This window comes from Micropterus salmoides, unplaced genomic scaffold (genome assembly GCF_014851395.1).
Source record: "Micropterus salmoides isolate LMB-PRFRI ecotype aquatic unplaced genomic scaffold, ASM1485139v1 Ms_hic_scaffold_23, whole genome shotgun sequence".
Lineage (NCBI taxonomy): Eukaryota > Metazoa > Chordata > Actinopteri > Centrarchiformes > Centrarchidae > Micropterus > Micropterus salmoides.
In genome coordinates, this window is record NW_024041484.1 from 2,739,751 (window position 1) to 2,761,709 (window position 21,959).

Consider the following 21,959-nt stretch of genomic DNA (forward strand, 5'->3'; position numbering starts at 1 on the left):
CTCATCTGAAAAGGCCATACATCACAAATATTAAGGTATGTCAAATCTATCTATCTATCTATTGTTATGGTTATAGCGGAGCCCTGATATATAGATGAGTCCCTGTAATATTTTGTTTGTTGGTTGCACTTTTAAAAGTACATTGTAAACTAGTAAAACTTGATTCCAATTTTAGGCTTCAAATGAAGATCCAGCACAGTCTGACACTGTTGTGGAAAACAAAGAACTTGTACCAGAGCAGGAAGATGCTCAGGAGAATGATGTAGCAGAACTTGTTGTAGAGAAGGAAGATGAACAGGAGACGCACAATGTCTGAAAGAATGATGATGTAACAGGACAAGATGCCCTGGACAAAGACTTAAGACAAAAGAGAGAAGGTGCATAGGACATTAGAACTGTTCACAATGAGGACATCAAAAAAGATGATGGAAAGGAGGAAGCTCGAAAACAGAGAATTTTTACAAGAGGATGTAAAAAAAAATCAGCGATGGAAGCTGGACAAGCGGAAGAAAGACACAACAGATGAAAGATTTTAAAAAGGAAAAAGATGGAAAGCCACACAAGAGGAGGAAGATTTTAAAGATGAAGCTACACAGGAAATGGAAAATACCCAGCCAGAGGAAGATGTAAGGAAGGAGACAATTATATTTACATTTAATACATTTATAAGATTTACTACTATCTATTTCACCAGTAGCTGTTTTCCAAAACTACACCAAATGTTCCAACACATATTTAGCTATCTTCTTCATACAGGAAAATATATAGAGATTTTTCTAATTATTCCTATTAATTGTCTTGCAGGTCCAAAAAAAACTTAGAGGTAAAAGACAGTGACAGTGGGAGTGATAGTGAAGATGATGTCACTCATGACAAGCAAGCTGAATTCTTCATGCAAAGTCTTCATGCACCACCTTTTTTTTTTATCCCTCGCTCTGCCTGTACAAAACTGAGAAAAAAAACAAAGGATCACCTCAAGAGACTGCACTGGACTAACATTATTTCAACAGGTATTCGCACAATCCATCCACGTTGCCATTTTGCGTTTATAGGACACAGGGTGAAAGTCCAAGGGTCAATAAGGAATGCACCTCTTTTCAAATGCTCCAGCTATTGCTTCTTCAGTGACTGCCCAATAGAAGTGGATGTTGTTGTGCACAGTGAGAATACTCTTAAACTCTTAAAGCCAGAGGTGACATGATAGTAAACAGAGCTACAAAGGCGACCTGTCAGAGCAGAAAAAAAACCAATACACCAACAACTTCAAACCACACTTCCAAGGGCCCTCTATGTTGAAAGCATGGAAAAACTTACTGGAATCAGTAGTTGAGTCTGGCTGCAGAGCTGAAACACCATCGCCAGGTGTTCTTATATCCATTTCCTGGAGACAAAGACAGAAAGAGAGGGGAAAAAATTAAACTCTGTCTCCAGATGATGGTCGAAGGAAAAAACAGACAAAGCTGATAAAGTTCTTTAGAAAGTTCTTCTTCATCCAAAGGGGGTGATGCTGTGGTCCAAGAGAATCATCGACATACTCTACCAGTGGACAAAAGTGGATGTAGTATACCTAGATGCCACAGGAAGTATTCTCAAGAACTCAAAACACAGCACAGGTCCTTTTTACGTGGATGAGCTGGTGGTCAGAAACCCAGTTGCAACATATGTGACCTGTGACCACACAACTGCATCCATTCTTTATTTTCTGTGTGCTTTTCAGACTGATCATGAAAAAAAAAAGAAGACAGAAACAACTTTCCAGTCATGGTCATATGTGATGGCTCTATGGTCCTCATGCAGACCATATCACTGGTTTTCTGCCAAACAAACCTTAAAGCCTTGCTCCAAAGTTGTCTATGAAGATTCTCAGTCATCCAGGTCATAGTTATCCAACGAAGGTTAAAATCAAGGGCAACTGGACTTGGTTGAAGATACTGGAAGACGTTTCGTCCCTCATCCGAAGGACTTCTTCAGTTCTGACTGACTGGCAGGGAAACTCAGCTATTTAACCTCAGTGGGGTCGTTGGCCCGGGTCATCAATACCTGACATCGACAGCCTGTGGATACCCTAAATGGACCTTTGTGAAAACAGCCACAAGATCCAAGAAGAACAAAACTACAGGGGAGGAGGAAAAGAAGGTCAAACGCAACAACATTGTGATTCCATAGTGTCTGGATTATCAGAGAAACTCAGGAGGATTTTCAACAAACACAACATCCCTGTGTTTTTTAAACCCAAGAACACACTAAGACAGATGCTGGTCCACCCCAAAGACCGCACACCCAACACAAGAAAAGCAATCTAGTGTATGCGGTCCAATGCAGTGAGGAATGCACAGACCTGTATATTGGGGAGACTAAACAACCACTACACAAACGCATGGCTCAACACAGAAGGGCCAACTCCTCAGGTCAAGACTCTGCAGGGCACTCCTGAGGACACTCGTTTGAGGACCACCAGGTGCACATTTTAGACAGAGAAGATGGATGGTTTGAAAGAGGTGTCAAGGAAGCATCTACACCAGGGTCGAGAAGCCGTCATTGAACAGAGGAGGGGGTCTACGCCACCACTTATCCCCCACTTACAATGCTGTCCTTTCATCATTTCCCAGGAAACTCAACAAACGTAACCTATTGGCCTCAGGTGAAGATACCAACGATGGTCGTTCAGTCTTGGCCACAGGTAGTCTTAACGACTGTAACGACTGTCGTCACAGCAACCAGGAACACTAACGAACCAGCGGTATCGATGACCCGGGCCAACGACCCCACTGAGGTTAAATAGCTGAGTTTCCCTGCCAGTCAGTCAGAACTGAAGAAGTCCTACGGATGAGGGACGAAACGTCTTCCAGTATCTTCAACCAAGTCCAGTTGCCCTTGATTTTAACCTTCGTTGGATAGCTCCAAAGTTATTATCACATATTAACAGGGACTGCAGAAGACTTCAGTCATCCTATCCTCCACCGCTGTCTCAGACACATAATGAACAATGCCAAAAGTTTGTGCAGTAAGTAGTAAGTGAAATCTTTTTTTTAAATGTAGATATCAATAACACTGCCAATGAAGTGTTCATTTTGAGAATGCTAAGCCAAGCAGCTGTGAAAATGCTCAAAAATGCTTCAAACCATGCTGACATCCATTGGGGACTCAACTGTTGATGACACCACCATTGTTCCTGAAGACCTTGAGGTAAACGCTAAAAGAAAATGACTAGAAGGAATGTACTTTCATAAAAGGTTAGAAAATCACAGATGCTTTCTAATATTTATACCCTTTTTAGGAAACCTTAAGTCCAGCACCTTTCCAACTACACTTCACGGATGTCATAAGCACCGCACCGCTAGACAAAGAAAGCGACACTAATGTCAACTTTTGAGACATTGATCTCTTCGTTGGCTGCTTGCTTCTTGCTTCTTAAAAAGTCTGATGCTAGGTAAAACAATTTCTCTGATTTTATGAGTCACTCAAAGAAATAATTACTTAAAAATAGTTAAGGTTATAAAACATAATTTTAGTGTTAATGTGCATTTTGTTTGACAAAAATATGTTTGTGAGATGCCTTTAATACTTGAGCCCTGCTGCCAGGCAGAGACCAAAAATTACCATGTTCGTCATTTGGCCCATCCGATACTTTGCTCCTTTGAAACATACAATATCTCAAAATATATTTGTTTGACATGAAATTTGGTAAGCGAATTCATGATTCATTTAGCTATCTTCTTCATACAGGAAAATATATAGAGATTTTTCTAATTATTCCTATTAATTGTCTTGCAGGTCCAAAAAAAACTTAGAGGTAAAAGACAGTGACAGTGGGAGTGATAGTGAAGATGATGTCACTCATGACAAGCAAGCTGAATTCTTCATGCAAAGTCTTCATGCACCACCTTTTTTTTTTATCCCTCGCTCTGCCTGTACAAAACTGAGAAAAAAAACAAAGGATCACCTCAAGAGACTGCACTGGACTAACATTATTTCAACAGGTATTCGCACAATCCATCCACGTTGCCATTTTGCGTTTATAGGACACAGGGTGAAAGTCCAAGGGTCAATAAGGAATGCACCTCTTTTCAAATGCTCCAGCTATTGCTTCTTCAGTGACTGCCCAATAGAAGTGGATGTTGTTGTGCACAGTGAGAATACTCTTAAACTCTTAAAGCCAGAGGTGACATGATAGTAAACAGAGCTACAAAGGCGACCTGTCAGAGCAGAAAAAAAACCAATACACCAACAACTTCAAACCACACTTCCAAGGGCCCTCTATGTTGAAAGCATGGAAAAACTTACTGGAATCAGTAGTTGAGTCTGGCTGCAGAGCTGAAACACCATCGCCAGGTGTTCTTATATCCATTTCCTGGAGACAAAGACAGAAAGAGAGGGGAAAAAATTAAACTCTGTCTCCAGATGATGGTCGAAGGAAAAAACAGACAAAGCTGATAAAGTTCTTTAGAAAGTTCTTCTTCATCCAAAGGGGGTGATGCTGTGGTCCAAGAGAATCATCGACATACTCTACCAGTGGACAAAAGTGGATGTAGTATACCTAGATGCCACAGGAAGTATTCTCAAGAACTCAAAACACAGCACAGGTCCTTTTTACGTGGATGAGCTGGTGGTCAGAAACCCAGTTGCAACATATGTGACCTGTGACCACACAACTGCATCCATTCTTTATTTTCTGTGTGCTTTTCAGACTGATCATGAAAAAAAAAAGAAGACAGAAACAACTTTCCAGTCATGGTCATATGTGATGGCTCTATGGTCCTCATGCAGACCATATCACTGGTTTTCTGCCAAACAAACCTTAAAGCCTTGCTCCAAAGTTGTCTATGAAGATTCTCAGTCATCCAGGTCATAGTTATCCAACGAAGGTTAAAATCAAGGGCAACTGGACTTGGTTGAAGATACTGGAAGACGTTTCGTCCCTCATCCGAAGGACTTCTTCAGTTCTGACTGACTGGCAGGGAAACTCAGCTATTTAACCTCAGTGGGGTCGTTGGCCTGGGTCATCAATACCTGACATCGACAGCCTGTGGATACCCTAAATGGACCTTTGTGAAAACAGCCACAAGATCCAAGAAGAACAAAACTACAGGGGAGGAGGAAAAGAAGGTCAAACGCAACAACATTGTGATTCCATATGTGTCTGGATTATCAGAGAAACTCAGGAGGATTTTCAACAAACACAACATCCCTGTGTTTTTTAAACCCAAGAACACACTAAGACAGATGCTGGTCCACCCCAAAGACCGCACACCCAAACATAAGAAAAGCAATCTAGTGTATGCGGTCCAATGCAGTGAGGAATGCACAGACCTGTATATTGGGGAGACTAAACAACCACTACACAAACGCATGGCTCAACACAGAAGGGCCAACTCCTCAGGTCAAGACTCTGCAGGGCACTCCTGAGGACACTCGTTTGAGGACCACCAGGTGCACATTTTAGACAGAGAAGATGGATGGTTTGAAAGAGGTGTCAAGGAAGCATCTACACCAGGGTCGAGAAGCCGTCATTGAACAGAGGAGGGGGTCTACGCCACCACTTATCCCCCACTTACAATGCTGTCCTTTCATCATTTCCCAGGAAACTCAACAAACGTAACCTATTGGCCTCAGGTGAAGATACCAACGATGGTCGTTCAGTCTTGGCCACAGGTAGTCTTAACGACTGTAACGACTGTCGTCACAGCAACCAGGAACACTAACGAACCAGCGGTATCGATGACCCGGGCCAACGACCCCATTGAGGTTAAATAGCTGAGTTTCCCTGCCAGTCAGTCAGAACTGAAGAAGTCCTACGGATGAGGGACGAAACGTCTTCCAGTATCTTCAACCAAGTCCAGTTGCCCTTGATTTTAACCTTCGTTGGATAGCTCCAAAGTTATTATCACATATTAACAGGGACTGCAGAAGACTTCAGTCATCCTATCCTCCACCGCTGTCTCAGACACATAATGAACAATGCCAAAAGTTTGTGCAATAAGTAGTAAGTGAAATCTTTTTTTTAAATGTAGATATCAATAACACTGCCAATGAAGTGTTCATTTTGAGAATGCTAAGCCAAGCAGCTGTGAAAATGCTCAAAAATGCTTCAAACCATGCTGACATCCATTGGGGACTCAACTGTTGATGACACCACCATTGTTCCTGAAGACCTTGAGGTAAACGCTAAAAGAAAATGACTAGAAGGAATGTACTTTCATAAAAGGTTAGAAAATCACAGATGCTTACTAATATTTATACCCTTTTTAGGAAACCTTAAGTCCAGCACCTTTCCAACTACACTTCACGGATGTCATAAGCACTGCACCGCTAGACAAAGAAAGCGACACTAATGTCAACTGTTCTGAGACATTGATCTCTTCGTTGGCTGCTTGCTTCTTGCTTCTTAAAAAGTCTGATGCTAGGTAAAACAATTTCTCTGATTTTATGAGTCACTCAGAGAAATAATTACTTAAAAATAGTTAAGGTTATAAAACATAATTTTAGTGTTAATGTGCATTTTGTTTGACAAAAACATGTTTGTGAGATGCCTTTAATACTTGAGCCCTGCTGCCAGGCAGAGACCAAAAATGACCATGTTCGTCATTTGGCCCATCCGATACTTTGCTCCTTTGAAACATACAATATCTCAAAATATATTTGTTTGACATGAAATTTGGTAAGCGAATTCATGATTCAAGGGGTGTGAACCTTGTCAGTTGTGGTGTTCACTGTCACCATCAGGCCAAAACGTCAGCTTTGCACAGATAACAGAAAATACAGTTAGTGGATTGCCATGGAGACAATATATTAGGTGTATTGTGACATTTTGTAATCAAATTCATTATCTCCAAAGGGTTACCCCAGTCAACTTTGATTATATCATGAACTTGTCTATAGTGCCAACCTCAGGCAAAAATGTACTCCCACCTTTCTCCCAATACTGGCCCAGGCAAGTGTGAAATTATAGGCAATTATTGCAATTGCAGGTGGTGACCACAGACCACTTCTCAGTTCCTATGCTTCCTGGCTGATGTTTTGGTCACTTTTGAATGCTGGCGGTGCTTTCACTCTAGTGGTAGCATGAGACGGAGTCTACAACCCACACAAGTGGCTCAGGTAGTGCAGCTCATCCAGGATGGCACATCAATGCGAGCTGTGGCAAGAAGGTTTGCTGTGTCTGTCAGCGTAGTGTCCAGAGCATGGAGGCGCTACCAGGAGACAGGCTAGTACATCAGGAGACGTAGAGGAGGCCGTAGGAGGGCAACAACCCAGCAGCAGGACCGCTACCTCCGCCTTTGTGCAGGAGGAGCAGGAGAAGCACTGCCAGAGCCCTGCAAAATGACCTCCAGCAGGCCACAAATGTGCATGTGTCTGCTCAAACGGTCAGAAACAGACTCCATGAGGGTGGTACGAGGGCCCGACGTCCACAGGTGGTTGGTTGTGCTTACAGCCCCAACACCGTGCAGGATGTTAGGCATTTGCCAGAGAACACCGAGATTGGCAAATTTGCCACTGGCGCCCTGTGCTCTTCACAGATGAAAGCAGGTTCACACTGAGCACATGTGACAGACGTGACAGAGTCTGGAGACGCCGTGGAGAACGTTCTGCTGCCTGCAACATCCTCCGTCAGCTGACAACAGCACAGTACCAGAAGCAGCCAAAGACCATGGGGACCTAAAAGCAGCAGGACAGGAGACAGACTTTGGTGCACATTATTTCCTGGTGCTTTTAATGTGCTGGTGCCTTTTCATTCAGAGATGTGTCTTACAGTGCAACCAGAAAAAACACCCAACAATGGCCATAACCTAACAACAAGGAGTGGTGTTCAGATAGGCCATTTTTATATTAAACATAAGTAGTATAAACACAATTTTAAGCTAGTGAAAAGAAATGTTGTTGTGCTTATTTATGTACTTACTAATACAAAGTTGACAAATAAGTGCAAGTAGTTTTTCAACTTGATGCTGTCTCAGTTCCATTATGTTTAAACACAGAATATTCCAAACATTCCCCGAATTAATCTTATGCACATGGGGTGATGTGGTAACACGCTGACAAAACACGGGGAAAAACTGAGAAGGGCAGGGAGCTGGCCAACCAATCACTGTAAACTAACTCTCATGAAAGGGAAGAAACCTCAAACACGAAAAAGAAAAAAGAGCTATGGACCGCTTTAGAGAAATCACACACCGAAACAAGCGATCCAAGCCACCAAATTAGAAAAAGAGGTTCACCAAGATCAACTGATAAGCATCCTGCACCCCCAAACTTGGCTCAGCAGTGATGAAGTGGATGCAACTTCAGAAGTACAACAGTCACAGAAGTACCCTGCACTGCACAGCCTCGCTGGCTTCCGTCACACTCACCACCCTAAACCTCACTCCCATCCGGGTCACGGCACCAATGTAACCGGCTGCCCACGAGAACGTACTGCGTTGTCCTACTTTTCAAAAACCATACAACCTTATTTAAGCTTAGATTAGATATAAATGGGACTTTTATCTTACTTTGCCATGTTGTTATTGAACAGAAAGCAGTGAATATCTGGATTACTTGGGGACAAGGTATACAAAATATATACTGGAGTTTCTGATAATATTGAAATATATAGAAACTGAATGTGCATTTGATATTAATTTGCCATCTACATATTTTTGAAGATGCAGCAGTAATTGAGCACAGAAGTCATAACGGGCACGTAGATCCAAGTCTATTCAAGAATCAAGTGAAGCTTGGAGCCTCCTTGGTACGGAGTGTGGATTCCTTACTTTGTTGATTTTCAGTGCAGTTCTTCCCTGTTTGGCAGTAGTGTTTATTGTTCTCTCTGTGCTTTTCTGCTAACAAATATAAGTCAGAGACAACAAATCTGATCTGCTCTATCTTTTTATTTAGATCTTAAGTACTACATGACTACACTGAATAAGTATTTACTAAGCTAAACATCAAATTAACGTTATTTATATAGCGCCTTTCAAAAGTTACAAAGTGCTTCACAAGCAGGTAAAGCAAACACAAACCACTGGGACAAACTTGCAAATACAGCTGTATAAATAAAAAACTAGTTAGGAACACGTGCTGATGACAGGTGCAGAGAAGGTGGAGATGAGCCAGAGAGAGGGCTGAATGCACTATATGGAACCTGGAAAATGGTGAAATTAAACGAGAGAAGGAGTTATGCATGTGGATTGGCACTGAGCTGAATATTTAATTAGTAAATCATGCTGCAGTCAAATAACTACAGAGGTGTCTAGAGACATGTACAAGAATATGGTGGAGTTGCTGAAAAGCCCTTTGTCAGTTCCTAGGCATGGCAGGATAAGCTGAAAATTTGATTCTGTTTTTAAATAGAATTTTGACTGTAGTATTTAATTTTGAAATAATGCTGCAGGAAAATCACTTAAATTGAAATAATTGGGTACATACTGTACAAGATTAATATGGTGTTTGCAGATATCAACTGTTGTTAACAGTTTGATTGGATTATTTATAGCAATTTTGAAGCAGAATCTATAGCACTGAACAGGCGATGGTTTTGCCTTGCCAAGTAATTTAAAAAAAAAAAAGATTCAGCAAAAGAGCAAGAAAGTAATGTATAATAATATTTGTTATTATTATCCTTTGTTGAAATACGCATAAATAGGACAAAATATAGAAATGCTCCCATTTTAGACAACCCTTGGTGCCGTTCGAGTATAGATTCCTCAGTTTACGGGATGCACTTTAATGCAACATGACGTCCTTATCGGCGCCAATACCCTCTACCGTAAAACACAGCGCAGTCGATTTTGAAGCGTAGATAGCGCGACTGTGCCTCTCGGAAGCGCAGATGGCGTGACCGCAGTGAAATACCTGGACAAAAGTGAGGGGAACAAAACAGAGATTTTGAAATGTGGGGAGGACATGCCCCCATGTATAATGGCTCCTACGCGTATGAGTGAGGGAAACGTGGATGCAAATAGGAGAATTGAGAAGCACCCACAGATAAGTTCAAAATAAGACAGGAACAGGACACAGTAAGGTACTTTATTGACACATAGTGAAATTCGATCTTTGCATTTAGCCCATCCCAAATACTGCGATTAGTGGGCCGCCGCTGTAAAGTGCTTGGGGACCAACTCCAGTGCTGTCGTCACTGACTGGAGAACTTAACATGTTTTTGATGACAAACGCAGATACAAAAGAAACCCTCAGAAATACAGACCATAACAATGTAACAGAAAAACAGACTGAAAAATGGATCAGAACAAAGAACACAGACTAGACCAAATTGTGACATATCGAAGTTAAATATTAAAACTTTTTGCCATCCTACATGGCGGAATTTACAGCATGATTTTACCTAGCTCCCTTACACAAGGAGAAAACAGATTGTTTTCTAACGAAAATAAAGCTTAGCATAAGTTCTATCAGGCAAACTGTCCTTACGCGTCACTCATTGACAACTCTCTCCCTCTCTCTCTCTCATTCACTTTGTGTCTTCCTGCCCCTGACTACAGCTGACTACAGACTTCTCACTTAGTCTTTCAATCAGGACACCCTGGTCAGCTCAGCCAATCACAACGTCACTATCACACTTTAAATCTGTTCTCTCCTCTGTTTACAGCTGTCATTTCAGTTCAAATCACTGCGGCCCCCAGATCCAGGCTGGCAGAAGCCTTTACCTCTTCCTGGGGGGATTTCTAAGCATCGGCAGCTCCTCTCCCCTTTTAAATACTTTGTCATCACAATTAAGTCTAATCGCCAAATGATTTGCACATTTTCATACAATGTATTACATGTCAAATTATTATTGTTCACTCTATCAAGTCTCTCCTGATTGAAATCATTTTGGTGCGACATCTGAAATGAAATTATCAGAGCTTGAAATCCTACTGAGATATTTCAAAAAAAGCTGACATATATGGCAGGCAGTCAGCACAGAGCTGGGTGGAGTAACAGGTAGGTAACATAGATATGGAAAGTGTGTTATGCTATGTAGATTAGTGAGCTATCTAGCTAGCTATTATTATTATTCTGTTGGACTGTTTGTTTTCCCCATGCTGTCTAGAATGTGTTGTCCATTTCCCGTCCGCCTGAATCCATGTGAATGTGAATGCAGCCCGGTATCAGCCAAAGGCGAGTTTTGTTTTGTCCATGTAAATGCAGCTAATGTTGCAGCAGGTGAAACTGGAGCCAATATTGTATATTATCAGAATCTGAAAAGTAACTAGTAACTGGTTTCTATCAAGTAAATGTAGTTGAGCGGAAGCACAAAGTTGCATAAAATAGATGTCAAATATTATACACAAATATCTCAACTTCACCCGAGTACAGAACCGAAGCAAATGTACCTCGTCACTTCTCACCAGTGCTTGCAGATGCAGTAAATAGGACCTGGCTGCTATAAAAGAATTAACTGTCCTCATCACTCATAAAGAAAGGCTGGGCCACTATTTAGTGGAGAGGATCTGCACAAGAAAACGTCTCGGGTTACGTATGTAACCCTGGTTCCCCGAGAAGGGGAACGAGACACTACGTCGGTTACAACACTATGGGAACGCCTCTAGGCGAAGCAGGTCTGAACGTGAATGAAATCACTCCAATCCTATTGGCTTGTAGCTAGAATGGTAAAGTGTGACGGAATAACCGGAGGAGTATAAAGCACACCTGAACACACTCATCATTAGCTTAAACTATGAAGCAGGCGCTTCAGGCGGGGAGAGAGGTGCAGCGGGCCGACGCAGTGTCTCGTTCCCCTTTTCGGGGAACCAGGGTTACATACGTAACCCGAGACGTTCCCCTTTGAGGGAACTCGAACTGCGTCGGTTACGACACTATGGGAACGAGATACCCACTAAACTGTGCCGAAAACCCCGCCTGCCCCAGTGTGCAGTGGCACAACTAAGAGGAGAGCGCACGAGTGCCAGGTGCCGAAGGAAGGTCAAGACTGTAAAACCGAATGAATGTGTGCGGAGTGGCCCAGCCAGCCGCTAAACAAACATCCTGCAAAGGAGGGCTCGAGAGGCCGCCATGCCTCTGGTAGAATGAGCCCTCACAGCCACAGGTGAAGGCAAACCGAGCACCTGATAGGCCAGGGAAATAGTCTGAACAATCCAGTTGCTAATAGTATGTTTGGATGCAGGGAGCCCGGCCCTGGGAGACCCAAAACACACTTGCAGCTGGTCAGCCTTCCTCCAACGGGAGGACCTCAGGGTGTAAATACTCAGTGCTCTGACAGGGCAGAGCAGATGAAGTCTCCCGTCCTCCGCCGTCACATGAGGTGGAGGATGAAATGCCTGCAGCACTGTGGACCCTGCCGCACAAGAAGGCACTTTAGGGATGTATCCTGAACGAGGGTGCAGGATAGCCCTAATATTCCCCGGGGCAAACTCCAGGCTTTGCGGGGAAACCGAAAGCGCTTGGAGATCCCCCACCCTCCTCAGAGAGGTGATAGCAAGGAGAAAGGCCATCTTGAGGATCAAGTGCTTAGCCTCAGCTGACTCCAGGGGTTCAAAGGGGGCCTCAGCAAACGCCCCAAGAACCACTGCCAGATCCCAAGTGGGAACCTTGGACCGAGTTGCAGGTCTCATCCTCCGGGCACCACGGAGGAAACGTACAACCAAGGGAAGTTTCCCCAAGGACCCCTCCCTCAGAGGCGTGTGGAAAGACGAAATAGCTGCCACGTACACCTTGAGGGTGGAAGGGGAAAGACCAGCAGAGAACCGGTCCTGGAGGAACTCAAGTACCTGAATCACCGGGCAGGTAACAGGGTCCACCGACCGCTCCCTACACCAAGTGGAGAAAACGCTCCACTTCAGGCTGTACATCCTCCGTGTGGACGGGGCCCTGGAGCTCAGGAGGGTCTCAACTGCTCCGGCTGTTAGACCCGCCTCTAGGTACTGTGCCTCCTCAGGGGCCAGACCCACATTCGCCATATGGCGGGGCAAGGGTGAAGAACCCGGCCCTGCGCCTGGGACAGCAGGTCTCTCCTCAGAGGGACCCGCCACGGCGGGCTGTCCAGGAGCGACATGATGTCCGAGAACCACACCTGGGTTGGCCAGAACGGGGCTACGAGCAGTAGGCCGACATTGTCCTGGCGGACCTGCTCCAGAACCCCCGGGAGCAGAGCGACTGGGGGAAAAGCGTACAGACGTAGCCTCGGCCACGAATGTACCATGGCGTCCAGACCCAACGGGGCTGGAGGAACGAGAGAAAACCATAGCGGGCAGTGCGTAGTCTCTTGAGACGCAAACAGATCCACGTCTATGGGGCTGAACTCTTCACACAAGAGCTCCACCACTTCGGGGTGAAGTCTCCATTCCCCGGGCCTCGGCCTCTGCCTCGACAGCAGGTCTGCTCCCTGATTCTGCGTCCCCGGGAGATACATTGCCCTGAGCGATAGTAACCTCTGCTGGGACCACAGGAGGATTTGACGCGCCAGTCTGTACAGAGGGCGCGAGCGCAGACCGCCCTGGTGATTCAGATAGGCCACCACCGCTGTGTTGTCGGAACGAACCAGGACGTGGTGGCCTTGGAGATGGGGCAGGAAACTCCTTAGAGCCTGGAACACCGCCAACATCTCGAGACAGTTGATATGCCACTCGGATTGATGCACCTGCCAGGATCCCCTTGCAAAGCGGCCGTCCATGACCGCGCCCCAGCCCGTGAGGGAGGCGTCTGTCGAAATGACCAGCCGGCGACAAGACCCTCCCAGCACAGGGCCCTGGGACAGGAACCAAGTTTCCTTCCAAACTGATAGGGAACGAAGACACTTGCGCGTAACCCAAATCACACGGAGAGGATTTCCCCTCGGGGAAAAACCCTTGTTCCTTAGCCACCACTGCAGGGGTCTCATGTGCAGCAGTCCAGATGGTATTACGCTGGACGCAGCCGCCAGGAGACCCAACACTCGTTTATTTTACAGTGATGGCGTGGCCTAACTTCACCCCTTTCACGGCAGCCAATATGGTGTCGACACGTGCCGGAGACAATTGTGCCCGCATCGTTGTCGAATCCCTTACTACCCCTAGGAACATAGTCCGTTGGGTGGGCGCCAGCACACTCTTGGCGTTGAGCCTCAGCCCTAAACGCCGCAGATGAGCCAGAACGACATCTCAATGCCGAACCGCCAACTTTCGAGACTGGGCTAGGATGAGCCAGTCGTCGATGTAGTTGAAAATCCTGATGCCCTGGAGCCTCAGCGGGGCCAGTGCTGCATCCATACACTTCGCCAGGCCGAATGTAAGAACCCGATACTGGTAAGCCACACCCCCGAAGGCGAACCTCAGGAACTTCCTGTGAGAAGGATGGATGGAGACGTGGCGGACCACAGTCCAAACCACCCCGTTGAATGTTGGAGGGCGGGTTTTGAACTGTAGTCGAAACCCATGTATGGCAGTGCGCAGGACCCACGGAGAAATGTTCGTCAGGCTCCACCAAGCCTCTGCAAAGTCTGCCAACGGAACCAACCCCTCGGGGCTGGTGGTCGGTGTCTCGTGTGATCTTCTGGTGGACCCCTGCGGGAGGGGAGAAAGACTCCCCTACCCCGGTCTTCCCTGAGCTCCGTAGGGACTGGATGACGGTCCTCAGATCGCGTCTGATGGTGACGGTCCTCAGATCGCGTCTGATGGTGACGGTCCTCAGATCGTGTCTCTCAGAAGGCTGAGGGTGAGAGCGCCGTCTCGCTGCCCCAGCTCCTCGGGGGGGGCCCCGAGAAGCGACACTCTGCTTCCTCTCCTCTCCGTAGGAGCTCGTAGAGGGAAGGGACCTACGCCTGGCAGCCTCAGCTGCCTTGGGTCCAGACCGGCGAGGGAGGTACTGGCGGAACGCGTCGCCCTGCGTCTAACGCTCCGTGGTTCTGCGAAGCTCCACCAGATCTTCCTCAGAGGGACCCCTCTGGGGGGGGACGCAAGTCGAGGGGAGAGATAGCTCGCAAGCGCATCCTCCACCCGAGGCATCCTCCCATAACCACGGTCCCTAACCCCCATCACATTACTGTAGTTCAGTGATCGGGGTGTGGAAAGCCATGTAGAGAAGGGTCTGCCCCATGATTACTCAGTTCATCATGTAAATCAGGAAAGAATGGCAGAGACCGGCGTGGAGGTGGCGCGTGGTGCTTAAGAAACCTTTCATCAAGCTTACCACTAGCCTGTGGTGTCTGCTCCTCCTGTGGCCAGTTGATGTTGAGCTTAGCCAAGGCTCTAGTCACCACCTCCAGCAGCACGTCATAGTCGGCACCCGGAAGTCATCGTCCACTACGCTGAGCACGTCCGCCTCCTCGGAGTCGGATTGCTGCAGCGTCTCTGGATCCAAACCGCGAGCGGGAGAAGCCGAGAACGGGCTCCCGAACGAGGAAAGGAAGCGTCGGAGCCAGCGGATGAAGGTCGTGAAAAAGCCTCAGCCGTCCCGAAATCCTCCGACAGATCACGCTGTGAATCCCATGAGTGAAGCCGCCGGGCCCGCACCACGGGGAAAACACATATGGCCATCCTCGGAAAAGAGAGCCATGCTGTACCTCAGTACCCGCACGGAAAGGGCTTCGCAACGGGCGCAGGCAGCCCCCTCGAGAGCTGCCCGGGCGTGCTCCATCCCCAAACATGAGACACACATCTCATGAGAATCTCCATCCGTGATGTACCGAGGGCAAGAAAAAAACACACCTTCTGTACATCTGGTTGCCGGACATGCTGGTAGACTTCTTCTTCAGGTAAGACACACTGCTTGAAGGATTGGAGCTTTCTTCAAACAACAGAGCGCCTGCTGAATATAAAAAAGCTAATGATGAGTGTGTACAGGTGTGCTTTATACTCCTCCGGTTATTCTGTCACACCTTACCGTTCTAGCAACAAGCCAATAGGATTGGAGTGATTTCATTCACGTTCAGACCTGCTTCGCCTTGAGGCGTTCCCATTGTGTCGTAACCGACGCAGTTCGAGTTCCCTCCAAGGGGAACCACAGCTGATGTTTCCAAGTTGTGGTGATCTTTTTGTCCCATTTGAGGGAATGATGAGGCTCTTTCTAATTCTTTGACCTGTGTATATTTGGCTGTATGAGGATGTTTTCCGTCCTGTGAGAGCTTGGTACAACCCAGCTCAAAAGCTCATAAACCAGATGGTTTTAGTATATTAAAGTAATTTATTCGTGCAAAGAGTTTAACAGAACAAATTTTCAACCAACAGAAACAGGCAAGTGGGTGCTGCATAAAGAATATAACAAAAGGAGGAGATCTGTAGGAACGAGATTACTAACAGCTAAAACAAAAGCATGAAACAAAAACCCTCTCTGCTTACTTCAAACCAAACACAAAGAGTGCAGCACCCCTAAACCTAGTGATACTAACATAAAGAGAACTACGGGTGTGCAAACAGAGTCAGTATTAAAGCTAAACCCTGGACCGGTTTCTGAGGAGAGGACACAGACAGATTCAGTTTATACCCACCACTGAGGCCCCATCCACACTACTGCCTTTTGCTACGTTTGCACCTCCCGTCCAGACTAAAACGAAGACCTAAAACGGAGAAGTTTGGAAACGCTGCCAACTCTGTTTTGCGTTTCAAAACTCTGGAGGGCGTGTTAGTGAAGATGGCAGAATATATTATGTACCGTGCAAATAACACTTATCTGTCTATTCTTGTACTGTGCATTTCGCCGTTTACTTTGCAATGACTCCCAGTCGGTTTTCCGCCGCCCTACATTCAGTAACAGTCCCAGGTCCTTATTGGTGCATGCAAAAAACAAAAAATAATAATTTGATACTTTGTCTGTATTAATTTATTCTTTTGCCAAATCTTCTGTAACTACAAAACAGACCACCTGCTTAATGTTTACACTGGCACGGGCATGCCCAGTGGACCTGAACAGGTCCTAGCTGTGCGTTTTAATGTAGATGGAGATCAACTCCAAAAACGTAGCTAAAATGCTGGTGTGGATGGAGATCGTATTCGTTTTAATTCTCCGTTTGTAAACTAAAACGGAGTAGTGTGGATGGGGCCTGATACTTCAAGTAGGGGAAAACAAACACACTAATTCAATCTACTAATTAGCTTCAATGCTAGCAAACAATCCCAATCAAACACGATTTCACACGAGTGGCAACGAGGCAAGCTGATCATCAGAATTAGAGCTGCCAGGAGCAGCAGGATGGCACCCTATTTGAAGGGGAGCAATCTTGCTGGCAGCTTGGGGATTGGGGGAGGCGGTGGAGCACTGCTCCAATCAGCATCAAACGGCAGGCAGCTTCTGAATTGGAGGAAGTGGAGGGATAGCCGCTCCAATCGGCATCCTCAGACGACAAGCAGGATATAGGCGGGGCCGGCGGTGGCCAGACCAATCTTCAGTGTGGAGCCACACAGCCTGATTAGCATATCACTACAAACAGTGACAGTTAAACATGTTCAAAGGCGGCAGTACACCCCCTCCCTTAAAATACAGACTATAAGGTTTGCAAATTACAACCACCCAACCTCAGGAACAGCTATAATCTTGATAACAAAAGTGCAAATACATTCTACGAACCTTTTTTATGCTATATGCCCACCACATGAGACGCCGGTTGTGGTTGTACATGCGGATCAGAAAGACAAGCGGGTTATGATCAGTGAAAGTTAAAACTGGCAAGAGAACCCAGCGTATGCTTCAAAATGTTGGAGTGCCAACAACAAAGCAAGAGTTTTTTTTTCAGTAGTTGAGTACCTGACTTTGTGCTTGTTGGACTTGCATGAAAAATATCAAACTGGGTGGTCCACACCAGCGACATCCTCCTGCAACAGAATCGCACCAGCTCCCACAGCACTGGCTTCAACCTCTAGTTTAAAAGGCTTAGAGAAATCTGGGCTGACTGTGTACTGCAGGAGTAACAAATGCAGCTATTTTGGAGGCCCGGTCTGTTAAGGGAACCTGCCAATATCCCTTAAGCAGGTGTAATTTGCTGACACATTTGGCGGTGCCTAAATTATCAACGCAGTCCTCCATCCGGGGTAGGGGGTATGAGTCCTGAACAGTAACAGCATTCACTTTTACAGAAGTTAGTTATAAACCTAGGGGAACCGTCAGACTTAGGTTCGACGAGACAGGGAGAGCTCCAGGGGCTAGAGCTAGGCGTGGCCAGGCTGTTTTGCATAAGATATTCTGCTTCTGTTTTCATTAACTTGCGCTTCACCTGATTAGCGCGGTAGGGATGCTGTTTAATAGGGCACGGATCTCAAACTTCAAATGTATGATGCCAAGTGCTTGGTCATGGTGGAAACTGTTTGTTTTCTGTAAAAAATATTACAAAGAGTACGGTCTAGACCTGCTCTATATGAAAAGTGCAATGAGATAACTTCTTTTATGAATTGGAACTACTCTGTATATAAATAAAATTTAATAGAATTTCCTGGCTGAAGAACTGTCCACAAACCTACAAGAACTGGATGTAGGACGGGACCTTCCTCCTATGCAGTGCAGCCTGGGTCTTGGATGGGACTTTGCCACTGTTGAGCTTTAAGAGTGCAACTGTGGCGGCAGCGGCGGCCGGGGGAGAGTGGGCTCAGTAGTGGTGTATATTGTAGGCTATTTGTATTAACAGTAGGTTATTGTAGGTAATTTCCCACCTTAGTTTAGTGTTTATTTACTTGAATCCGCTCCTCTGTTCTTCTCCCCACACTCACACACACCTAGCCTGCATCTCTGGTCTCTCACGGCAAACACACGTGACATCTGCAGTGGTGCGTTCACTGTTGCTCCGTAATGGAACATTTCCTGCGTGCCTGTTAACGTAATACCAGATGACATCTCTCTCTCTGTTTCTCTGCAAAATGCTAAAGTGGGTTGCCAAATATACTGTGACAGGTCCAACTCTACCTGTCCGTCCCGCCCAAGTAAAGTAGATGTTGAAAACACTTAAGTTAGTGCAAGCTGTAGGCCTATATTTTATAAATATTAGACCTTATAAACCCCTTTTCTTGGTATTAAACAATACCAAGAAACAAATCACCAGGAGACTGTTGGCGAAGGCCGACCAAGAGCTGGCATTGATTTACACAGAGCCATGGATGTGTCATTTGACTCCAATTGTTTGCTGTTAGTAAGTAATTACATCATTTATTTCTGTGTGATTGTTTTGTCCGCTATTGGGGGGGCTCAGCTTTTCTTAGATAAAAGTAGGGGGGCCGCCAAGGAAAAAAGGTTGGGAACCACTGGTCTAACCGGAACAGTTCTGGTGGTGTGTGGTCTGCCAAACAAGATTTCTAAAGGATTGACTAACCCCCAAATAAAGAGTACTAAATTGCGTGTGCATTCTAAAATATTGCATGTGCAATTGTAGAACCTGTTACGGGTGATCAATTAAGAATTATTGTGTAAATGACAACAGGTGCAAACAATGGAGGTGGCCGTATTTAAATGAGGGTTTTGCGTGTTTTAATGGTTTCCGCCTGGGAGAGTCAGGAAGGAAAGCAGCCTGGCTGTAAGAATAAAATGAAATTTGATACCATGGAGTTAGAGGTGTTGATGGAAGAGACAAATAAACACACTGGTGTGCTACAACAAAGAAATGTCAATGTAACAAGGAAAAATGCCATTTGGGACAGTATCTACGAGAAAGTAAATGCTGTAGGTAAAACAAAGAGGACCTCAGATGAAATAAAGAGAAGATGGCAAGACATAAGGCGAAGAACAAAATAAAAACTGTCTTACAATAAAATCTTGGCAAAGAAAACAGATGGTGGTCTGGTGGAAGAGATGCCTGTAACAAGTATTCAGGAGCAAATGCAGCTTACTTTCTGCGATGAGCAGGTCATTGGAATACTGGGGTATGACCCCCTGGAGCCAACAACAAGTAGACACAAAATAAGAAAAAACACATGTATTTTAGAGAATGTGTCATCATTGTTTAGTTGTGCAATTCCATCCACCCCAATCCTCAAATCAGCCCTCAACCAGCACCCATCAGCAGGTGCGAGCTTTCTCCTCTCAGGCTGAGGCGGGACACTTGAGCCATTGCAGCTCACACTAGGCAGCTTGTCAGCGCTGCGACTGCTCCGTAGCTCCGTGGTAGGCCACGCATAGTCAGTAGTCATGCATTTATACTTGTGCGTCCATGTGTCCGTCAATATACAATTACACCCCCAAACGCTAGTCGGCAGTAGCACTACAGCGTCCACTGCGTTGACTTTTGCTGGCCGAGGCATTGCGAGGATACCCAGCCGACCAATCATAGAGCTTACGGTCTGCGTCGACTCAATGTGTAGTTACATTTTTGAGGATGTGCACGCCAGACTACGCCGTAGGTGACGCAGAAGTATAAATTGCACTTCCATTGCATCATACTCTAACCCGTGCTGTTTGGCAGTGTTGTGTAGACAACCACAATTTGGGCAACCTTTTCTGGCCTATACAGCAGTCCTCCTCCAGAGCAGTCCAAACAACAGAACCAACTCTTCAGGACGCTCAAAGTTTGCTCCACAATATTTCTTGTGCGAACATGGGCCACATTGTACCTATGCTCTTCTGGAGAGGTCGGGTTCAGTACAGGTGTCAAAAGAAAGCGCTGTAGAAGATATGTGCCATCACCTTAAAACATAAAAACGTATGAACCGATGTGACACAAACTTGTTTTCTTTCATGTAAAGAGGGGGATTTTTCCACACATTAATAGAATAGATTCACCTAGAAGTCAGCCAACTCCATACTTACCATCCCTCAACTTGGGAAAAAGAGCACTGTTCCTAAAAATAAAGGGAGTTGTGCACTGAGCTGGGATATTTGGCTACAATGTTCTAAATGACACCTCACAAATAAACTGCACATTTAAGGTATGTGTGCTTTCCATTCCTGTACACATACTCAACATTAACACACTCGTGCTTCACAATATCCCCACACAACCTGACACATCGAGGCAAACCGATCAATGGAAATCACAGCTGCCTGGGGTGACAAGCGCACACACTATTTAGCCGCAGTCGCTGTCAATAGCTGTCACTTGATTGGAGGAATCCACCACCGGCCGCCCCAATCATCGAGCCCAGCCAGACAACAGGAGGAGACAACGTTGTTTGGTCAACAGCTCATTAGTGTACAGCAACCTGTACACCTTCACTCAGAACAAGGTCACATTGCATGTAGTAAATAAATGTATTTGCATGTTACCCTCCCATTACTTTGCACAAAAAAATTTAAACGCCCTAAATTGCATATTCATTAAGGCAAAAGTAGTAAATGAACAGGCGCTATCTTGCACTTTTGAAAGACGTCGTTCTGCGTCCATACCGTTAGTAGATCAACTTACGTGTTACTTTGCTGGTGCCATCAAGTTTGCACATGTTTTTACTCAAGCAAACCTTAAGTAAATCTGGCCCTTAATCTGTGCCTCAATTTCAGCATAATTAAGAATCCAATTTCTACAAAACAAGCATATTCCTAGTAAACGCATTACCTGTTTCTGTCTTTGTGGTTTTTGGAACCATTTGGATGGCTTCAATTTGTTTGGGAGAGAGGGATTTGCCCTCTGCAGAGATAACATGTCCCAGTAAGGTCACTTATTCTGAAAGCCACTGCAATTTACTCTTGCTTCTTTAGCTTTGTGACCATTGTTTGCCAAATGTTGCAGTCTTACCATGTCTCTTTCACATGCCTCTTTTGAATGTGAGCATATCATCAAATCATCAACACACTGGAGAAGTGAACTTCCACCTGGCAAAGTTAATCTTCCCAGGTCTGCATTAAAAAAACAGAAGATTCACAGTAACTTTTGCTTAAATTGAGATATGTTATCAATGCAGCATTCACAGCCTGTATGTCTTGTACCAACGGCATTCGTACAGCTGGCCGAGATCTCTGGGTTTTATTTTTATAACTGTGAAGATAGGCGTGCACACTGGTGATGTTGTGCACAGAACAATAATGTTTTAACAATGACTGAAAGAAGAAGTTATTCCATGCTTTGCTTTCCAGATCAGGGGACACTGCTGTTTGCATGGAAGATAACCAGATCTGCCCCTTTAATGATCTGCTTTTAG